This window comes from Piliocolobus tephrosceles, chromosome 9 (assembly GCF_002776525.5).
Source record: "Piliocolobus tephrosceles isolate RC106 chromosome 9, ASM277652v3, whole genome shotgun sequence".
Classification (NCBI taxonomy): Eukaryota; Metazoa; Chordata; class Mammalia; order Primates; family Cercopithecidae; genus Piliocolobus; species Piliocolobus tephrosceles.
Window position 1 is genome coordinate 36,992,103 of NC_045442.1, and position 20,236 is coordinate 37,012,338.

The window sequence follows — 20,236 nt, forward strand, 5'->3', positions numbered from 1 at the left end:
GGCTCACAGCAACTTCCACCTCCCAGGTTCAAGCGATTCTCCTGCCTCAGCCTCTCGAGTAGCTGGGATTACAGGCGCCTGCCATCACGCCCAGCTGATTTTTGTATTTTTAGTAGAGAGAGAGTTTCACCATGTTGATCAGGTGGGTCTCAAACTCCTGACCTCAAGTGATTGGCCCGTCTCAGCCTCCCAAAGTGCTGGGATTACAGGCATGAGCCACAGTGCCCGGCCTGAAACTATTTTTTTTTTTTTTTTTTGATATGGAATGCTTCATGAATTTGCGTGTCATCCTTGCATGGGGGCCATGCCAATCTTCTCTATATTGTCCCAATTTTAGTATATGGGCTGCCGAAGTGAGCACTATCATCACTTCTTTTAAGTGTTCAGGTCTACTGTTCTGACCCTTGGGAGTCAATGTATTTTGTGATTCAAACTTTTTCAGATTTTACAAAGGTGCATAATTACAGAATATCCTTAGTGTGCTTGAGGTAGCAACTCACAACAGTCAAATTCATTAATATTTCTGCAGTGAAGCATATGAGTATTCATATTAAGTGAGATAACTAAAGAATATAAATAGCACCACATCAGTTTGGATCAGGTGGTGAAGCCAAATAAATTCACTATAAACTTGGAAAACAAACACAAAAACAAAACAGCCTTGTGGTTCCAGGGATTTTTGCCTGGGGGAATTACAGATGAGAGACTGTCGACCTGTCTGTATAGAAGCATCAGGAAAGCCTGAACGCATTGTGTTGTTACAGTGGTGCTGCTGCTCACTGAGGAGACTGACTGCGGCTTATTTTTATTTTTGCCTTTTGACTTGCTGTTTTAATTTTTAATTTTTCTACACTGAGTATTAATTACTTTTTTGCCTATAGTTTCTTGAATTTCAATCGATTCAGATAAATGTAACACAGATTTAACCCAAGGAGAATATTGCATTGCTCAGTGGACCTCAAAAAGATCATAGTCAGCATTGGGTTCACAATTTTTCATTTGCGCCTTTAGGAAAGTATATTTTTCTGGGGAGGCAGGGAACACTAAAGGAGATGGAGTGGGTTTTTCTATTTTTTTTCTTCTGTCTTTAAGCTGGTCCCACCAACACCTCCTAATTCCTCTCAACTAGGGCTTGCTTTACCTCCTTTTCTTTTTTTTTGAGACGGAGTCTCGCTCTGTCTGGAGTGCAATGGCCGGATCTCAGCTCACTGCAAGCTCCGCCTCCTGGGTTTACGCCATTCTGCTGCCTCAGCCTCCCGAGTAGCTGGGACTACAGGCGCCCGACACCTCGCCCGGCTAGTTTTTTTTGTATTTTTTAGTAGAGACGGGGATTTCACCGTGTTAGCCAGGATGGTCTTGATCTCGTGACCTCGTGCTCCGCCCGTCTCGGCCTCCCAAAGTGCTGGGATTACAGGCTTGAGCCACCGAGCCCGGCCCCTCCTTTTCTTTCTCCTCCCCTCCCCTCCCCTTCCCTTTCTCTTCTTTTCTTCTTTTCTTTTCTCTTTTCCTCTCTCTCTCTCTTTTTTTTTGAGATGGAGTCTCGCTCTGTCCCCCTGGCTGGAGTGCAGTGGCATGACCTTGGCTCACTGCAATCTCTGCCTTCTGGGTTCAAGTGATTCTCCTGCCTCAGCCTCCAGAGTAGCTGGGACTACAGGCATGTGCCACCATACTCAGCTACTTTTCCTATTTTTAGTAGAGACGGGGTTTCACCATATTGGCCAGGCTGGTCTTGAACTCCTGGTCTTGTGATCCACCCGCCTTGGCCTCCCAAAGTGCTGGGATTACAGGCATGAGCCACCACGCCCGGCCCCTCCTCTTTCATGATAAATGTATGTTAGTTTTACATTAAAAAGTAAAACAAGGCCAGACATGGTGCATTCTGCCTGTAATCTCAGCATTTTGGGAGGCTGAGGTGGGAGGATTGCTTGAGGCCAGGAGTTCAAGATCAGCCTGGGCAACACAGCAAGACCGTGTCTCTACCAAAAATGAACCGAGTTAGCTTGGCATGGTGGCATGTGTCTGTAGTCCCAGCTACTCAGGAGTCTGAGGCAGGAAGATGGCTTGAGCCCAGGATTTTGAGGTGGCAGTGAGCTGTGATTGCACCACTGCATTTCATCCTGGGCGACAGAGCAAGACCCGGTTTCTCTAAAGAAAAAAAATAAGGGGGTCAGGCATGGTGGCTCATGCCTGTAATCCCAACACTTTGGGAGGCCAAGGTGGATGGATCACCTGAGGTCAGGAGTTTGAGACCAGCCTGGCCAACATGATGAAATCCTGTCTCTACTAAAAATACAAAAATTCGCTGGGTGTGGTGGTGGGCTCCTATAGTCTCAGCTACTCTGGAGGCTGAGGCAGGAGAATTTCTTGAACCCAGGAGGCAGAGGTTGCAGTGAGCTGAGATCGCACCACTGCACTGCAGCCTAGGTGACAGAGCAAGACTCTGTCTCAAATAAATAAATACATAAATAAATAAAATAAAATAAAAATAAAAAGTAAATCAGTAACCACAATAAACTGAAAAATAAATAGAATGTGGGGACAAGTGAGAGAAGTGTGTGTGGACGGGGAAATGGGGGAAGAAGGACCCTGCAGGGGCACGGAGGGGGTTTTAGGGGAGGTTTTCAGGGAGTGAGCTGCCTCATAAGCCAGGAAGGAGAGGTTGCTGGGCAGACCTGCAGTCAGTGAGGCAGGGAGAGGCGGCTGTTCTGGGCGACTTTGCAGCTCAGGGTAGGCGCAGGGCCCCGAAGGGGAAGGGGAAGTGTCGAAACATCCGTGGGACGCCCTGCTGAGTTCTCCAACCCTGAAACCCGGGACCCTTTCCTGTGCAGCTTCTTGGGAGCTTGAACAAGTTGAGGGAAGTGATATATCCAGGAGGAAATTTCAGTGCACGTGTGTGAGGGCTTCTAGTCAACTGTCTATTTGGTTGAGGATTCCTTAGATTGATGAAAAACAAGTGCTAATAAAAGGACCTATGCCTATGTCTATATCATCTATGTCCATATATTTATTTTAAATCATGAGCTTTGTCAGACTCGGATGGGCTGATGGTTGAGGGACTTCTGCCAGAAGGCTGGCCAGCCTGGGAAAGGGAAGTGTGCCTAAGTCAATGGAGGTCACAGAAGAAGGGGTGGGAAAGGCTTGCAGAAATTCTAAATAGAAAAGGAGCTTTGGATTAGGCAAGTCATATGTGGACTTTAAGGACATTGGAAGGTAGAAAATGCCAGATGAGGAAGTCATCATGTACACACAAAACTTAGAGCCCCAAGCCCCGATCCTTGTTGTCAGGACCCAAGACCAACTACTAGTGAAGGGACACAGAGGCGGGAGGGTCCTAGAGGAAGGAGACCCTCCAGGAAAGGGTTCAGGAGGCAACAGCTGCCTCACAGTTCACAGAGGAGCCCTCATCCCCTAGCAAAGTCCATGAGCTGCCCAGGAGAGAAAGCTGATTTCTTTCCTGCTTACCATGCATAAGAGGACCCCCATGGGAATCTGGGCCTAGCCATATGGCCAGCTCTTGGAGGCCTAGGACGGCCCGAGGGGCAAGACTCAACAGAAGGTCAGGGCCGCCTTGGTGGAAGGGCTGCTGAGTGTGTGTGACAGACCTGTGACGTGTGACCTGGCAGTGACTCTTAAACTAGGCTGTGCAGTACCCTGGACCAAGGCAGTCTACAGCGAAAACAGAAGTATTTTCTGCATTTGTAGATAGAATTATCTCTATTTTAAAAATATTATTTTGGTTGGGTACGGTGGCTCACGCCTATAATCCCAGCAGTTTGGGAGGCTGAGGTCAGGAGTTTGAGACCAGCGTGGCCAATATGGTGAAACCCTGTCTCTAGTAAAAATACAAAAATTAGCGGGTGTGGTGGCACACGCCTGTAATCCCAGCTACTGGGGAGGCTGAGGCAGGAGAATTGCTTGAACCCGGGAGGTGGAGGCTGCAGTGAACCAAGATCACGCCATTGCACTCTAGCCTAGGCAACAAGAGTGAGACTGCATCTCAAAAAACTCAACCAACCTTCCTTCTTTCCTTCCTTCCTTCCTTTTCTTCACTCTGACGCCCAGGCTGGAGTGCAGTGCTGCAATCTCAGCTCACTGCAGCCTCCGTCTGCCGAATTCAACTGATTTCTCCTGCCTCAGCCTCCCAAGTAGCTGGGATTACAGGCATGTGCCACCACGCCCAGCTAATTTTTGTACTTTTAGTAGAGATGGAGTTTTGCCACGTTGACCAGGCTAGTCTTGAACTCCTGACCTCAGGTGATGCACCCACCTCCTCCTCTCAAAGTGCTGGGATTACAGGCATGAGCCACCATGCCCGGCTGAAAATAATATTTATTTCTGATACTGATAGTAAAAGTAATATTTTTATCCATAATTTTACCTACACATAGCTAGATGTATTTCCTTCCAGTCTCTTTTTTGTGACTATCTTAATAATATATTTATAAATATATGTTAGAAATATTTATGAATAATAGCTATTACTATTGTTCATTTAACATTTTTTGAATGCTTACTGGGGTCAGGCACTATTCTAAATTATTCTTTTGTTTTTCCCTGTTGTAATTGACAAAGACACTATTCTTTTTTTTTTGAGACGGAGTCTCGCTCTGTCCCGGGGCTGGAGTGCAGTGGTGCAATCTTGGCTCACTGCAAGCTCCGCCTCCCGGGTTCACCCCATTCTCCTGCCTCGGCCTCCCAAGTAGCTGGGACTAGAGGCGCCCGCCACCTCGCCCGGCAAATTTTTTGAAGTTTTTAGTAGAGACGGGGTTTCACCGTGTTAGCCAGGATGGTCTCGATTTCCTGACCTCGTCATCCGCCCGACTCGGCCTCCCAAAGTTCTGGGATTACAGGCGTGAGCCACTGCGCCCGGCCGGCAAAGACACTATTCTAAACCCTTTACAGATACTGACCTGTGCAATCTTCGAAATAACCCTATGAGGTGAAAACATTATTTTCCAGCCTAGGTGTTTTGGCTTATGCCTGTAATCTCACCACTTTGGGAGGCTGATGCAGGAGGATCACTTGAGCCCAGGTGTTCAAGACCAGCCTGGGCAACATAGTGAGACCCCATCTCTATATAAAATAAATAAATAAATAAATAAATCATTTTTTTACAAAATCAAAAAACGTATTTTTCCTATTTAACAATGAAAACGCAAGGAACAGAGAGGTAAGTAAATTTGTCTGAGGTCACACAGGTAGTAAGTGGGGAGCTCAAATTCAAATGCAGATCTGACTGTGGAGCCTGGTTTTGGCCAAAATACACGCTGTACCATATGTGATTTTGTGTTAAGACTTCTCATTAAGTATTATATTGCATTTTTCATATCATAAAAATATTTGCCAAATGTTCAATTTTTTTCTCATAACTTTTTATGATTCTTTGATCCCTACCACGACTTGTTTATCCTACAAATCAAGTAAAAGAAAATATCTAATTTAGTTTAAACCTGTATGTTGGTTTGATATAACTTATGTAAACTAGGTGCTTATTTAATATGTCATTATTTCAGAATGCTCGAAAATGAAACCATGCTGTCCAGGAGCTGTACTCCACAACTAAAAGCAAGCAAAATTCTTGACATGTTCTCAAATTCTGCCTTTTCTGTTCCTCTGTTCCTTCAGGCATCCATTCCTTTATCTGGCCAACATTTTCTGAGCACCTATTTGCCAGGCCTGTGCCAGGTAGTGGGAATCCAGTGGTGCCTAAGGGCACACAGCATGGGCCCTCAGGGGCTCTCTGTCTCAGGAGAGGTGGGCAATAGAATCCACCGTGGAATCCATCATGAGCAAGCTGGAGCGATCGAGGGGGCAGGAGGAGGGAAAGAGGGCAGGAGATAAGCAGGGAATGCTGCCCCAGAGAGAGGACTTCTGACCTGAGCCCTGAGCAGAGGAAGAAGGCGATCCTAGCATAGGGAGCGACGTGTGCAGAGACACATTCATGGGCACCACAAAAAATATGTTTCAAGCAGAGGATGGTTGTTGGTGATGGAGGGGAGCAGAGAGAGGATGATGAAGAAGGGAAGGAAAATAGCATGAAGTAGCTAGGGATGAAAACCACAATGGGGATCCATTGAGGGGGTTTAAACAAGCAAAGGACATGCAGATTTGGATTTGGGAAAGATCACTCCAGTGGAGAAAAGATTGGAGGGGAAAAGCCTTGAAGCAGGAAGTCTAGATAGGAGACCGATGCAGGGATCCAGAAGAGAGAAGATGGCGGCCTGAATTAGGACATGGGGCAGTGGAAGGGAAAGAAGGGAATGCAAAGTAGCAAGAAAGTTGTTTCCTTTGGACCTTGTCTTAGTCTGTTGGTGCTGCTTTAACAAAATACCACAGACTGGGCAATCTGTAAGGGGCAGAAATTTATTTTCTCTGTTCTGGAGGCTGGAGAGTCCAAAATCAAGGCACCAGCAGATTCAGTGTCGCAAAAGTTGCTCTCTGCTTCAAAGATGGCACCTTGAATACTGTGTCTTTACATGACTGAAGGCAGAAGGGCAAAAAGGGCTGAACACTGTGTGAAGCCTCTTTTATAAAGGCCTTAATCCCATTCACTAGGGCTCTGCCCTCATGACTTATTCACCTTGTAAAAGCCACACCTCTTAATTTTTTTTTTTTTTTGAGACGGAGTCTCACTCTGTTGCCCGGGCTGGAGTGCAGTGGCCGGATCTCAGCTCCCTGCAAGCTCCGCCTCCCGGATCTACGTCATTCTCCTGCCTCAGCCTCCAGAGTAGCTGGGACTACAGGCGCCTGCCACCTCGCCCGGCTAGTTTTTTGCATTTTTTAGTAGAGACGGGGTTTCACCGTATTAGCCAGGATGGTCTCGATCTCGTGACCTCGTGATCCGCCCGTCTCGGCCTCCCAAAGTGCTGGGATTACAGGCTTGAGCCACCGCGCCCGGCCACCTCTTAATATTAGCACCTTGGCAATTAAGTTTCAATACATGAATTTTGGAGGACACATAAACATTCAAGCCACAGTGGACATGGAGACTGGATCTGGGTGATGAAGTAGAGGGAGGAAGAGAGGATGACCCAGGCTTTTGGCTTGGACATTGGGTGGAAGGTAGGTAGGTGGTGGTACTCTACACCAAGATGGGGACTATCAGAACTGGTTTATGGATTTTAGTTTTGTGAATGTTGTTGAGTTCTAAGGGTCTAGCTAGTGGCTAGAGATATGTCACTGAAATTTATGAGAGAAAGCCAGATTGGGATTATGAATTTTGGAGGCAGCAGCATTTGGATGGTAACAGAACATGGACTGTCTGGAAGAGATCATCCAGTGACAGTGCATAGACTGAGAGAGAAACAGACCTGAGATAGAACCCTGGGAAGCAGCAAAGTATATGGAACAGGCAGTGAAAACTGTCCACAAGAAAGACAGAATGAGGGCTGGGCGCGGTGGCTCATGCCTGTAATCCCAGCACTTAGGGAGGCTGAGGTGGGCAGATCACGAGGTCAGAGTTCAAGACAAGCCTGGCCAACATGGTGAAACCCTGCCTTCATTAAAAATACAAAAATTAACTGGGTGTGGTGGTGGGTATCTGTAATCCCAGCCACTGGGGAGGCTGAGGCAAGAGAATCGCTTGAACCTGGAAGGTGGAGTTTGCAGTGAGCTGAGATCAAACCATTGCACTCCAGCCTGGGTGCCCCAGAAGCCAAAGAGAGAGACACAAGAGGCAACCACATCAAGAGAGTAAAAAATGAGTTGAGAAGTGAAAGAGAAGGACGGAGGGAGACCTAAATATGTTTCAGTAATAGGATGAAATGTCTAGAGAGGAAGAAGTTGAGGATGGAGGAGACACAAAGCCCCAAAACTGTCTTGTTTGATGATGATGACGATGGTGATGATGATAATGATGGCTCGATGATCCCTTACTATATGTCAGATACCATGTTCTGGTTTTAGGTAGGTTCATTGTTTGTTTGTTTTTTGAGATAGGGTCACATCCTGTTACCCAGGTTGGAGTGCAATGGCACAATTATGGCTCACTGCAGACTTGACCTCCCAGGCTCAAGTGATCCTCCCACGTCAGCCTCCCAAAGTATTGGGTTTACAGGTGTGAACCACTGCACCTGGACTTAGGTAGTTTTTTTTTTCCCCCTTTCACTCTTGGTAACTCACAAAACACTTAGATCGTTTTAAAAGCTTTTTATTATGAAAATATTCACATACACACAAAATAGAGAAAACAGTATAGTGAAGCCTCACGTTTTCATCATCCAGATTTAATAAATATCAACATTTTGCCAATCTTGTATGATCTAAAAAGGAAATTAAAAATTAATTGAACAAAGGGCTTGGCATGTTCATTTAAAAAATGAATACCTGACATATCTTAATGAATTTTTAAAAAGTCATACAAATTATTCTCTCAGGCGGGGGTGCAGTGGCTTACGCCTGTAATGCCAGCACTTTGGGAGGCCTAGGTGGGCGGATTACCTGAGGTCAGGAGTTTGAGACCAGCCTGGGCAATGTGGTGAAACCCGATTTCTACTAAAAATACAAAAATTAGCCAGGCATGGTGGTGTGTGCCTATAATCCCAGCTACTTGGGAGGCTGAGGCAGGAGAATTGCTAGAACTTGGGAGGCAGAGGTTGCAGTGAGCCGAGATCGTGCCACTGCACTCCAGCCTGGGTGACAGAGTGAGACTCCACCTCAAAAAACAAAAAGCAAAAAACAAAACCCAAGTATTCTCTCAGACGCAGACCACAGTGGAATTAATCTAGAAATAATTAACAGAAAGACAGTTGGAAAAGTCCAAAATACTTGGAAATTAAAGAGCATACTTCTAAATAACACAAAAGTCAAAGAAGTCTGAGGATAATTTTTTTTCTTTCTTTCTTTTTTTTTTTTGAGACAGTCTTGCTCTGTTGCTCAGGCTGGCGTGCAGTGGCACAATCTCGGCTCACCAAGACCTCTGTCTCCCTGTTTCAAGCGATTCTCCTGCCTCAGCCTCCTGAGTAGCTGCGACTACAGGCACATGCCATCGCACAAGGCTAATTTTTTTTTTTTTTGCTTTATTTTTATTTTTTACTTTTTTGAGATAGAGCCTCACTTTATTGTTAAGGCTGGAGTGCAGTGGTGCGATCTCGGCTCACTGCGACCTCTGCCTTCCAGGTTCAAACAATTCTCCTGCCTCAGCCTCCCAAGTAGCTGGGATTACAGATACATGTCTGGCTAATTTTTTGTATTTTTAGTAGAGATGGGATTTCACCATGTTGGCCAGGCTGGTCTTGAACTCCTGGCCTCAAGTGATCCACTCACCTAGGCCTCCCAAAGTGCTGGGATTACAGGTGTGAGCCACCGCGCCCAGCCTCAAGAGAACTTTAAACATTTTTTGAACTAGATAAAATGAAAATACAACTTATTAAAATCTGCAGTTCCTGTACATACTTGCCAGTGCAAAAAACAAGAACAAAAACAAAAACAAAATTGTATCGTGTATGCAAACAATGCCTAGAGAGAAACTTTTAGCATTGTACGTATATATTAGCAAAGAAAAAAGATCTAAAATCAATCTACACTTCCACGTTAGGAAACTAGAGAAAGAAGAAGAATATAAGCCTAAAACAAGTAGAAGAAAAGAAATAATAAAAATTAGAGCAGAGAACAGAGCCAGGTGCTGTGACTCATTCCTGGTAAGCCCAGTGACTCAGGAGGCTGAAATGAGAAAATCGCCTGAAACCATGACTTCGAGGCTGCAGTAAGCTATGATCACACCATTGTACTTCAGTCCAGGCAATGGAGTGAGATCTCATCTCTAAAAAAAAGATAAATAAAAAAATAAAAATTTGAGCAGAAAATAATAAAATTGAAAGCAAGAGAACAATAGAGAAAATCGATGAAAATGAAAGTTGGTTCTTTGACAAAATTAATACACTTGATAAACCTCTTGCCAGCTAAGAAAAGAAAAAGAAAAAGAAAACATACATTACTAATATCAGAAATAGAAGGCTGGGCACAGGGTCTCACGCCTGTAATCCTAGCACTTTGGGAGGCTGAGGCAGGTGGATCACTTGAGCTCAGGAGTTCAGGACTAGCCCGGGCAACAAGGCGAACCCTGTCTCTATCAAAAATACAAAAATTTGCCAGGTGTGGTGTTGCCTGCCTGTAGTTCCTGTGACTTGGGAGGCTGAGGCAGGAAGATTGCTTGAACCAGGGAGGTTGAGACTGTGCTGAGTTGAGATGGCACTACTGTACTCCAGCCTGGGTGACAAAGTGATACCCTGAAAAGAAAGAGAGAGAGAGAGAAAGGAGAAAGAAAAGAAAGAAAAAAAGAAGAAAGAAAGAAAAGAAAAGGAAGGAAGGAAGGAACGAAGGAAGGAAGGAAAGAAAGAAGGAAAGAAGGAAGGAAGGGAAGGAAGGAAGGAAATAGAAGAGGAGTCATCACTACTGATTTCATGGACATTAAAAGGATAATAAAGCAGCTGGGCCTGGTGGCTCACACCTGTAATCCCAGCACTTTGGGAGGTTGAGGCAGGTGGATCACTTGAGGTCAGTAGTTCGAGACCAATCTGGTCAACATAGTGAAACTCCCCTCTACTACAAATACAAAATGTAGCTAGGTGCAGCGGTATGTGCCTGTAATCCCAGCTACTTGGGAGGCTGAGGCATGAAAATTGTTTGAACCCAGGAGGCAGAGGTTGCAGTAATCTGAGATCACTCCACTGCACTCCAGCCTGAGCAACAAAGCGAGACTTTGTCTCAAAAAAAAAAAAAAAAGAAATATTATGAACAAACTCTATGCCTGCAAATATGAAAATTTAGATGAAATTAACCAATTCCACGAAAGATACAAACTATTTTACTATCTTATGTGGGCACAGTTCTGGGTGCCCTAAAACAATTGCAATAGTAACATCTAAGATCACTGATCATAGATCACCATAACAGATATAACAATAAAACAAAGTTTGAAAGATTGCAATAATTATGAAAGCATGACACAGAGACACTAGTGATCACATGCTGTTGCAAAAACGTACCAATAGATTTGCTCAATGCATGGTTGTCACAAACCTTCCGTTTGTAAAAAAATACAAAATCTGAGAAGTACAATAAAGTGAAGTGCAATAACACAAGGTATGCCTGTAACTCAAAATGGATTATAGATCTAAATGTAAAGCACACACCTATCAAAATTTGAGAAGCTAACATCAGAGAAAAGCTTGGTTACTTGGGTTTGGCTATTACTTTTTAGATATAATACCAAAGCACAACGCATGAAATAAGAAAATTGACAAATTGGGCTTCATTAAAACAAAAAACTACTGCTCTGTGAAAGTTTGACACTCTTCATACTGTAAAGAGACAGGCCATAGATTGGGAGAAAATTTCTGCAAGACATACAACTGAGAAATAAAGAACTTACATCCAAAATATACAAGGAACTCTTAAGATTCAACAGTAAAAAACCCCTAAACGGTCCGATTATAAAATGGACAAAATACCTAAACAGGCACTTCACAAAAGAAGATACACAGATGGCAAATAAGTATATGAAAAGATACTCAACAACATATGTCATTAGGGGACTGCAAATTGCTGTATAATTCAGCAAGTGTGCTTCTAGGTGTTTACCCAATTGTGTTGAAATTATGTCCACATAAAAGTCTGCCCACAGGCCAGGTGCTGTGGCTCATGCCTGTGATCCCAGCACTTTGGGAGGGCCAAGTAGGAGGATTGTTTGAGCCCAACATAGCAAGCCTTCATCTCTACAAAAAATTGTAAAACTAATGGTCCTAGTTACTCAGGAGGCTGAGGTAGGAGGATTGCTTGAGCCCAGGAGTTCAAGGTTTTGAGGTTGCAGTGAGCAATGATCATACCACTGCACTCCAGCCTGGGCAACAGAGTGAGATCCTGCCTCAAAAAAAAAAAAAAAAAAAAAAAAAAAAAAACCTGAAAAACAAAAACTAAGAACAACCCTCCACACAAATGTTCATAATACCTTTAATCACAATTGCCAAAGACTGGAAACAATCAAGCTGTCCTTCAATAGGTGAATGGATAAACCAACTGTAGTATATCCATACAACGGAATATTACTAAATCTTAAATGAAGTGAGCTCTTAAGCCATGAAAAGACATGGAGGAAACTTAAATGCATATTGCTTAGTGAAAGAAGCCATTCTGAAAAGGCTGCATAATGTATGACATTTGGGAAAAGGCAAACTATACGAGTCTGTTCTCACACTGCTATAAAGAGCTACCTGAGACTGGATAATTTATAAAGAAAATAGGGTTAATTGACTCACAGTTCCACATGTCTGAGGAGGCCTCAGGAAACTTACAGTCATGGCGGAAGGTGAATGATAACCAGGTGCCTGCTTCATAAGACAGCAGGACAGAGAGTGCACAGGAGAAACTGACACTTCTCAAACCATCAGCTCTTGTGAGAACTTCCTCACTATCACGAGAACAGTATGGGGGAAACCGCTCCCATGATCCAATCACCTCCCACCAGGTTCCTCCATCTACATATGGGAATTACAATTTGAGATGAGATTTGGGTGGGGACAGAGAGCCAAACCATATCACAAATGGTAGAGACAATACAAAGATTAATAGTTGCCAGGAGTTCAGGGGTGTTCAGGAAGGGGTGAATAAATGAAGCACAGTGAATTTTTAGTGTGGCGAAATGATTCTGTTTGATACTGTAATAATGGGCACATGACATTATGCATATATCAAAACCCATGGAAGTATACTATACAGGGTAAATCTTAATGTAAACTGTGGACTTTAGTTAATAGTAATGTACCAGTATTGGTTCGTTAATTGTAATAAATGTACTACACTAATGCAAGATGTTAAAAACAGAGAAAACTGTGTTTGTGTGGTAGGAGGGGTTATATGACAAACAGGCAGGATATACGGAAACTCTGTACTGTCTGTTCTACTTTTCCATAATTCTAAAACATCTATTAATTAAAAAACACAAATGTCTGAGAATAACCAATTAACAAAAAAAGAATGGGGATGGGGAGGGTTTACCTGACTAGATGTGGCTGAGTCTAGCTAGATGCCTTTTTAACATCTAAAGGACTTTATTTCCTTGCTTCCCTTTCAGATGGGAGTATAAATAAATCTGTTAGGTGAGAGTTTCAAAAACGCTTTTAAAAAGGACGCCAGACAGCTGGCCTGTGCCCTTTTGACCCTTCCCTACTCTGTTCGCTTCCTATCTGGAATAAGGGATTTATGGCTGGAGATTCAGCAGCCATCTTGGAGCGTGAGGAGATCATAAGAGTGAAAACCACAGCTAAGAATATCATGGAAGAAGTCTGGGCTCCTGATGAGTGTGGGTCTTCCATGTCAGTCCTGGGCATCCTATATCAGACTTATGTTTTTTGTTTGTTTTGAGACCGAGTCTCACACTGTTGCCCAGGCTGGAATGTAGTGGCAAGATCTCAGCTCCCTGAAACTTCCACCTCCTGGTTTCAAGTGATTCTCCTGCCTCAGCCTCCTGAGTAGGTGGGACTGACTATAGGTGTGCACCACCACACCCGGCTAATTTTTTTGTATTTTTAGTAGAGACAGAGTTTCACCATGTTGACCTAGCTGGTCTGGAACTCCTGACCTCAGGGGATCCACTGATGTGGGCCTCCCAAAGTGCTGGGATTACAAGTGTCAGCCACCACACCCGGCCCTATATCAGACTTCTTTTACATGAAAGAAATAAAATTACTTCTTGTGTAAACCTCTGTTATTTATATCTGTTGCTAGCAGTTAAACACAATTCAACCTGATATACTACATCATAAAACTTATTACAATGCTATTATAATAAAAACCATATATATAGCACAGAAATAAACAATACAAGTAGAACCTAATAAGGAATCCAGAAACAAATTCAAATGGGAGCTTGATATAAATAAAGATGGCATTTCATTCAGAGGGGGAAGGATGGTTTACTTAATATATGGTGCTAGCAGAACTGACTATCCATCTGGAAGAAAACACAGTTACACTTCTACCCCACTTCATATACAAAAATAAACTCCAGATGGATTAAAAGTCTAAATGTAAAAAATAAAAATATTAGATACAAATGTAAGAAGTTGTTTATAAAATTGTAAAGTAAAAAAGACCTTCTAAAGTAGAAGATGAAACTCAGAAACCCTAAGAGTCGCATTTAACAATAATAGTCATGAATCACCTTTAAAAAATTAACATTTTTTATATAGTGAGAGAAATCATAAACAAAATCAAGAGACAAATGATAGGCTAGAATAAATACTTAGAATATATATGACAAAGGAGAAAAGTTGCTAACATACCTTAGCTCTTACAAACCAGTGAAAAAAAAGACAATCCATTTAGAATTTGGCAAGCATATCCCCAGGCACTTCCAGAAAAAAAATGCAAATCATAGGCAATATGAAAAGATTCTTGGCCGGGCGTGGTGGTTCACGCCTGTAATCCCAGCACGTTGGGAGGCTGAGGCGGGCAAATCACGAGGTCCGGAGATCAAGACCATCCTGTCTAACACAGTGAAACCCCGTCTCTACTAAAAATACAAAAAATCAGCCAGGCGTAGTGATGGGTGCCTGTAGTCCCAGCTACTCGGGAGGTTGAGGCAGGAGAATGGCGTGAACCCGGAAGGCGGAGCTTGCAGTGAGCCGAGATCGTACCACTGCACTCCAACCTGGGTGACAGAGCGAGACTCTGTCTCAAAAAAAAAAAAAAAGGAAAGAAAAGATTCTTAATCTCACTGGTATTCAAGGAAATGCTAATTAGCATAATAATAAGCATAACTTCTTTTTAATCCATCAGATTGGCAAAAAATAAAAAAGATTGGTGAGACTATTGATATGGGTGTGGAATGAAATTTTTTTTTGTTTTTATGTGAGATGGAGTCCTGCTCTGTCGCCCAGGCTGGAGTGCAGTGGTGTGATCTCAGCTAACTGCTGGCTCTGCCTTCCGGGTTTCCGCCATTCTCCTGCCTCAGCCTCCCGACTAGCTTCTTCAGGCTCTCTGGGAAGTACTGTAATAATATATATTTTGAAGTGCACATATTCATTGATCCAGCAATACAGTTACAGGAAAGGGGTCCCGATCCAGACCCCCAGAGAGGGTGCCTGGATCTCGCGAAGAAAGAATTCAGGGTCAGTCCATAGAGTAAACGGAAAGCAAGTTTATTAGGAAAGTATAGGAATAAAAATAGCTACTCCATAGGCAGAGCAGCCCCGAGGGCTGCTGGTTGCCCATTTTTATGGTTATTTCTTGATGATATGCTAAACAAGGGGTGGATTACTCATGTCTCCCCTTTTTGGACCATCTAGGGTAACTTCCTGAGGTTGCCACAGCATTTTTAAGTTGTCATGGTGCTGGTGGGAGTGTAGCAGTGAGGACGACCGGAGGGCACTCTCGTTGCCATCTTGGTTTTGGTGGGTTTTAGCTGGCTTCTTTACTGCAACCTGTTTTATCAGCAAGGTATTTATGACCTGTATCTTGTGCTGACCTCCTTTCTCACCCTGTGAGAATGCCTTAGCCTTCTGGGAATGCAGCCCAGTAGGTCTCAGCTGTGTTTTACTCAGCCCCTATTCAAGATGGGGTTGCTCTGGTTCATACACCTCTGACAATACTTTTTGTAATCTATGCTACAAAAAGAATAGCACCAACACATGAAGAAATATGTTCAAGGAGATTTTCTGTAGCACGGCTTTTGTAGGGGCAAAAAGATGTACCTAACCTGAAGGACAGTAACTGAACTTCCCTGAGTAGGGAATTGACATATTATGATATACCTATACTATGGAGTATTACATAACTTTTTAAAAGAATGAGTTAGATATATGTGTATTGACCTAGAAGCGTGTCCGGGTTAATGGGGGACTTTCTTTGTTCTTAAGTGTCCACTTGAAGACTGTGTTTACTTAATCAGGAAACAATTTGCATCCCATCTATTAGATATGGAGTCACACATAGAAACAAGTTAGGCCAGGTGTAGTGACTCACCCCTATAATCCCAGCATTTTGGGAGACTGAAATGGGCAGATACTTGAGGTCAGAAGTTTGAGACCAGCCTCAACAACATGATGAAATCCGGTCTCTACTAAAAATACAAAAATTAGCCGGGCATGGTGGTGTTTGACTGTAATCCCAACTACTCGAGTGGCTGAGGCATGAGAATCCCTTGAACTCAGGAGGCAGAGGTTGCATTGAGCCAAGATTGCGCCATTGCACTGCAGCCTGGGCGACAGAGCAAGACCTTGTCTCAAAAAAAAAAAAAAGAAGGAAAAAACTTGAGTTAATTGGAACCATACATCTGATTTATTCCTATGATGTTTTAGCATTCCTTACAGAGTGGCACCTCAGGCATTGCTCAGCGAGTCCACCTCTTTTTTGGGCTCAAGATGCTCCCAACAATACATGAGTTGTTTCTTGGACCAGTCATTCCAGAGGCAGTACTATTCACTGGACAAAACAAACACAAACAAGAACCTAAAGGCAATGGAGAACAAGAAAAAAGTAGACAAACACTGGAGAAGAGCCAATGCTTATAAGAAAGGAACGGCACTGGAGTTCTCAGTTTACAGCTTTTCGCCAGAGGGCAGGCCCCATTCCATGCCCTGGGTTGCAACTAAAATTGAGATAGATCCTATACTGTGTAACTGCGTTGGAGAACCAAAGGACACAGCAGCTGCAAAGGAGGGTGTTATTTCAGAAAGGAGTGAGCAATAGAGGAGAGCTCCAGGCCCTGTGCATGAACTCTGCCCAAACCTCTGGCCGACTTCTGTAGGGCAGGCTCTGAGCAGCCCATTACATGCTGAAGAAACTGGGCAGCGAGTTCTGCTGCTGCCCACCACAGTAAAGAAGACAGAGTCTGCAGTTTTAATAGAGCCAAAATAACTGCCACTTAAAAGTAAAACTTTTCAGAGGCATAATGGAATCCAGATTCTCTACAAGTGTCAAGTACAATGTTGAGTACAATCCAGTATTACCAGGCCATCTTGATTTAATCGACATTGTACCCAGCAACTGCAGAACACATGTTCTTTTCAAATGTTCATTCGCCAAGATCGATCACAAGCTGGGCCATCAAACAAGTATCAATACATGTTTTTAAATCTTGGGTTTTTTTTTTTTTTTTGAGATGGAGTCTCACTCTGTCGCCCAGGCTGGAGCGCAGTGGCGCGATCTCGGCTCATGGCAAGCTCCGCCTCCTGGGTTCCAAGAGATTCTCCTGCCTCAGCCTCCGGAGTAGCTGGGACTACAGGAGCCCACCACAATGCGTGGCTAATTTTTTTGTATTTTTAGTAGAGACAGAGTTTCACCGTGTTCGCCAGGATGGTCTCGATCTCCTGACCTCGTGATCAGCCCGCCTCGGCCTCCCAAAGTGCTGGGATTACAGGTGTGAGCCACAGCACCCCGCCACATGTTTTTAAATCTTATTTTTACTTTTATATTTTTAACAAAGATTTGAACAAAAAAATCAACAAATTTAAAAGGTTCATACAGTCTGCTTTCTGACCATAATTAAATTAGAACTCAATAACAATAATATATACATTTAAAAGCCTAAATATGTGAATATTAACTCACTTTTCATTTTTATTTTATTTTTTTTTTGAGACAGGGTCTCACTCTGTCACCCATGCTGGAGTATGGTGGCACAATCTCGGCTCACGGCAGCCTTGACTTCCTAGGCTCAAGCAATCCTCCCACCTCAGCCTCTCAAGTACCTGGGACTACAGGCACACACCACCACACCCAGTTAATTTTTTTTTTTTTAAATTTTTTGTAGAGACAAGGTCTCACTTTTTTGCCCAGGCTGGTCTCGAACTCCTAAGCTCAAGTGATCCTCCCGCTTTGGCTTCCCAAAATCCTGGGATTACGGGCCACTGTGCTCAGCTTAACTCACTTTTAAATAACCTATGACTCCAAGAAGAAATCACAGGGGACATGAAAATATGTTGAACTGAGCTACAATGAAAATACAATATATCAAAATTTGGGAGATACAGCAAAACTACTGAGTTGGAGAAATTTATAACTTTAAATGCTTACATTAGCAAAGATGGAAGGAATAAAATTGGTGGCCAAAGGTTCAACCGTTGTTATATAAGAGCAAAGTGAACCTTAAACTTACTAAAGTAAATAAAAGGAAGGAAATAACAAAGAAGAGAACAGAAACCAATGAAGTAGAAAACAAACAATAGAAAAATTAACAAAGCCAAAAACTAGTTCTTTGGAAAGCTCGAGAAAATTGATAAACATCTGTCTAGATTGATAGAGACAGACACACAGAGATACAGACATACACACACACACACACACACGAGAAAGAGAAAATACTAATTACCAGTATCAGAAATGAAAGAGGAAATATTTCATGTACCCCATAAATATATACGCCTACTATGTACTCATAAGAATTAAAAATTAAAAAAGCATTGAAAGAGGAGCTATCATTACAAATCCTGCAGACATTAAGAAGATAATAAGAAAACATTATAAATAACTTTATGTCAATACATCTATAAACACAGATAAAATGGACAAATTTCTTGAAAAAGACAACTTACTAATACTGGCACAAGATGAAATGTAAAATCTGAATATCTATTGAGGAAACTGAAATTTCTAGCAAAATCTCACAAAGAAAAATTTAAACCTAGAGAGTTTTATTGGCTAATTCTATTAAGCATTAAGGAAACACTGGTCTTTGTCTACCAGAAAATAGAGAAGGAACACTTCCACACTCCTTTTATGAGACTAGATTAACCCTGATACCAAAAACTGACAAAAGGCATTACAAAGAAGAAAATTACAGACCAATATCTCCCATGAACATAGTTGCAAAAATTTTTAACAAAATATTAGCAAGTTGGCAATATATCAGAAAAACGGTACATTATGACCAAGCAAGGTGTATGTAGGAGGTTCAAGATTTGATTAGCCCTGTAGGTGCTAGCGGTAGATTTACAGAGAAGAACTACAAAGTTAAAGCATCAGATCAAGAAAAGAATTTCTACAGTAGATTTTTGAATGTACTGGTAGGGAGACAGTATGTGGTTGGATATAGCAAAAAGGCACCAGATTAGGAATAGGGACCAGGGTTCTAGTCCTGGTTCAACCTCCAACTCAAAGTATGGTGTCAGAAAGGTCACTTTGCCTCTCTTGGCCTTAGTTTCCACATGTGTCCAATAATGACCTATTAGAGTATTTTCCAGCTCTAACACTCTAGAGTCTATGAAGCCAAGTCCTAAAATTTTTTTCACAGCTGCCTAGACTTTCTGCTTCAGCACCTCAAAAAGCAGAAGTAGAAAATTTGCAAGATATGCATTCATGCATGAATGAAGCCACCATCTGCACGGGACTTGAAGTACCTGGAATTCACGGTGGCCCCGACTTGAGAGCACCACATGTCCTCAGGGAGTACTTTCAAATGAACTCTCTGGAAGCCATTCAATATGTCACTGTACTGTCATTGTACTATGGGAAGATCATGGACTCTGGGCTCAGACTGATCTGGGTTTGTTGTTGTCGTTGTTGTTGTTGTTGTTGTTTTTGAGACAGAGTCTCACTCTGTCACCCAGGCTGGAGTGCAGTGGTGCGAGCGATCTCTGCTTACTGTTACCTCATCCTCACAGGTTCAAGCAATTCTCCTGCCTCAGCCTCCCGAGTGGCTGGGACTACAGGCATGCGCCACCAAGCCCAGCTAATTTTTGTATTTTTAGGAGAGACGGGGTTTCTCCATGTTGGCCAGGCTGGTCTTGAACTCCTGACCTCAGGTGATCTGCCTGCCTCAGCCTCCCAAAGTGCTGGGATTACAGGCGTGAGCCACTACTCCCGGCTCTGATCTGGGTTTGAACTCCAGGTCTGCTGCCTGCTGAATGACCCAGGAAACATTATCTAATCTCACTTACTCTCAGTTTCTTCATCTGTGAAGTGAATACCTGTGATGCAGAATTATTGTGAGAATTAACTGAGATAGCATAAGAGAGTTCATGGGTCATAGTTGGTGCTCAATAAATGCTAGCTTCCATTCCCTTATCAGTAAAGAATGAGGTTTGGCTACCCATAGCAGAACACCCAAATAATCATGGCTCCATCAAGACAGAGATGTATTTATTTTTCCTCGCCTGTAAAGGATGTCGAGATGTGAAACCTGGAGCTTGTTTGGGTGCCCCGTGGTCATCAGGGAATCAGGCTCTGCCCAGCTTTCTGCTCTACCATCTTTAGTGTATGGGTTCCATCCACATGGTCACCTCATGATCTAAGAGGGCTG

General features: G+C 43.0%; 1 non-coding gene across 1 annotated transcript; it reads right to left on the bottom strand.

The window, feature by feature from the left end:
- Positions 1–254: 254 nt before the first annotated feature.
- LOC111538942 lies at positions 255–361 on the bottom strand. Its single transcript, XR_002730512.1, has one exon. It is a non-coding gene; the product is annotated as a U6 spliceosomal RNA (small nuclear RNA).
- Positions 362–20,236: the final 19,875 nt, after the last annotated feature.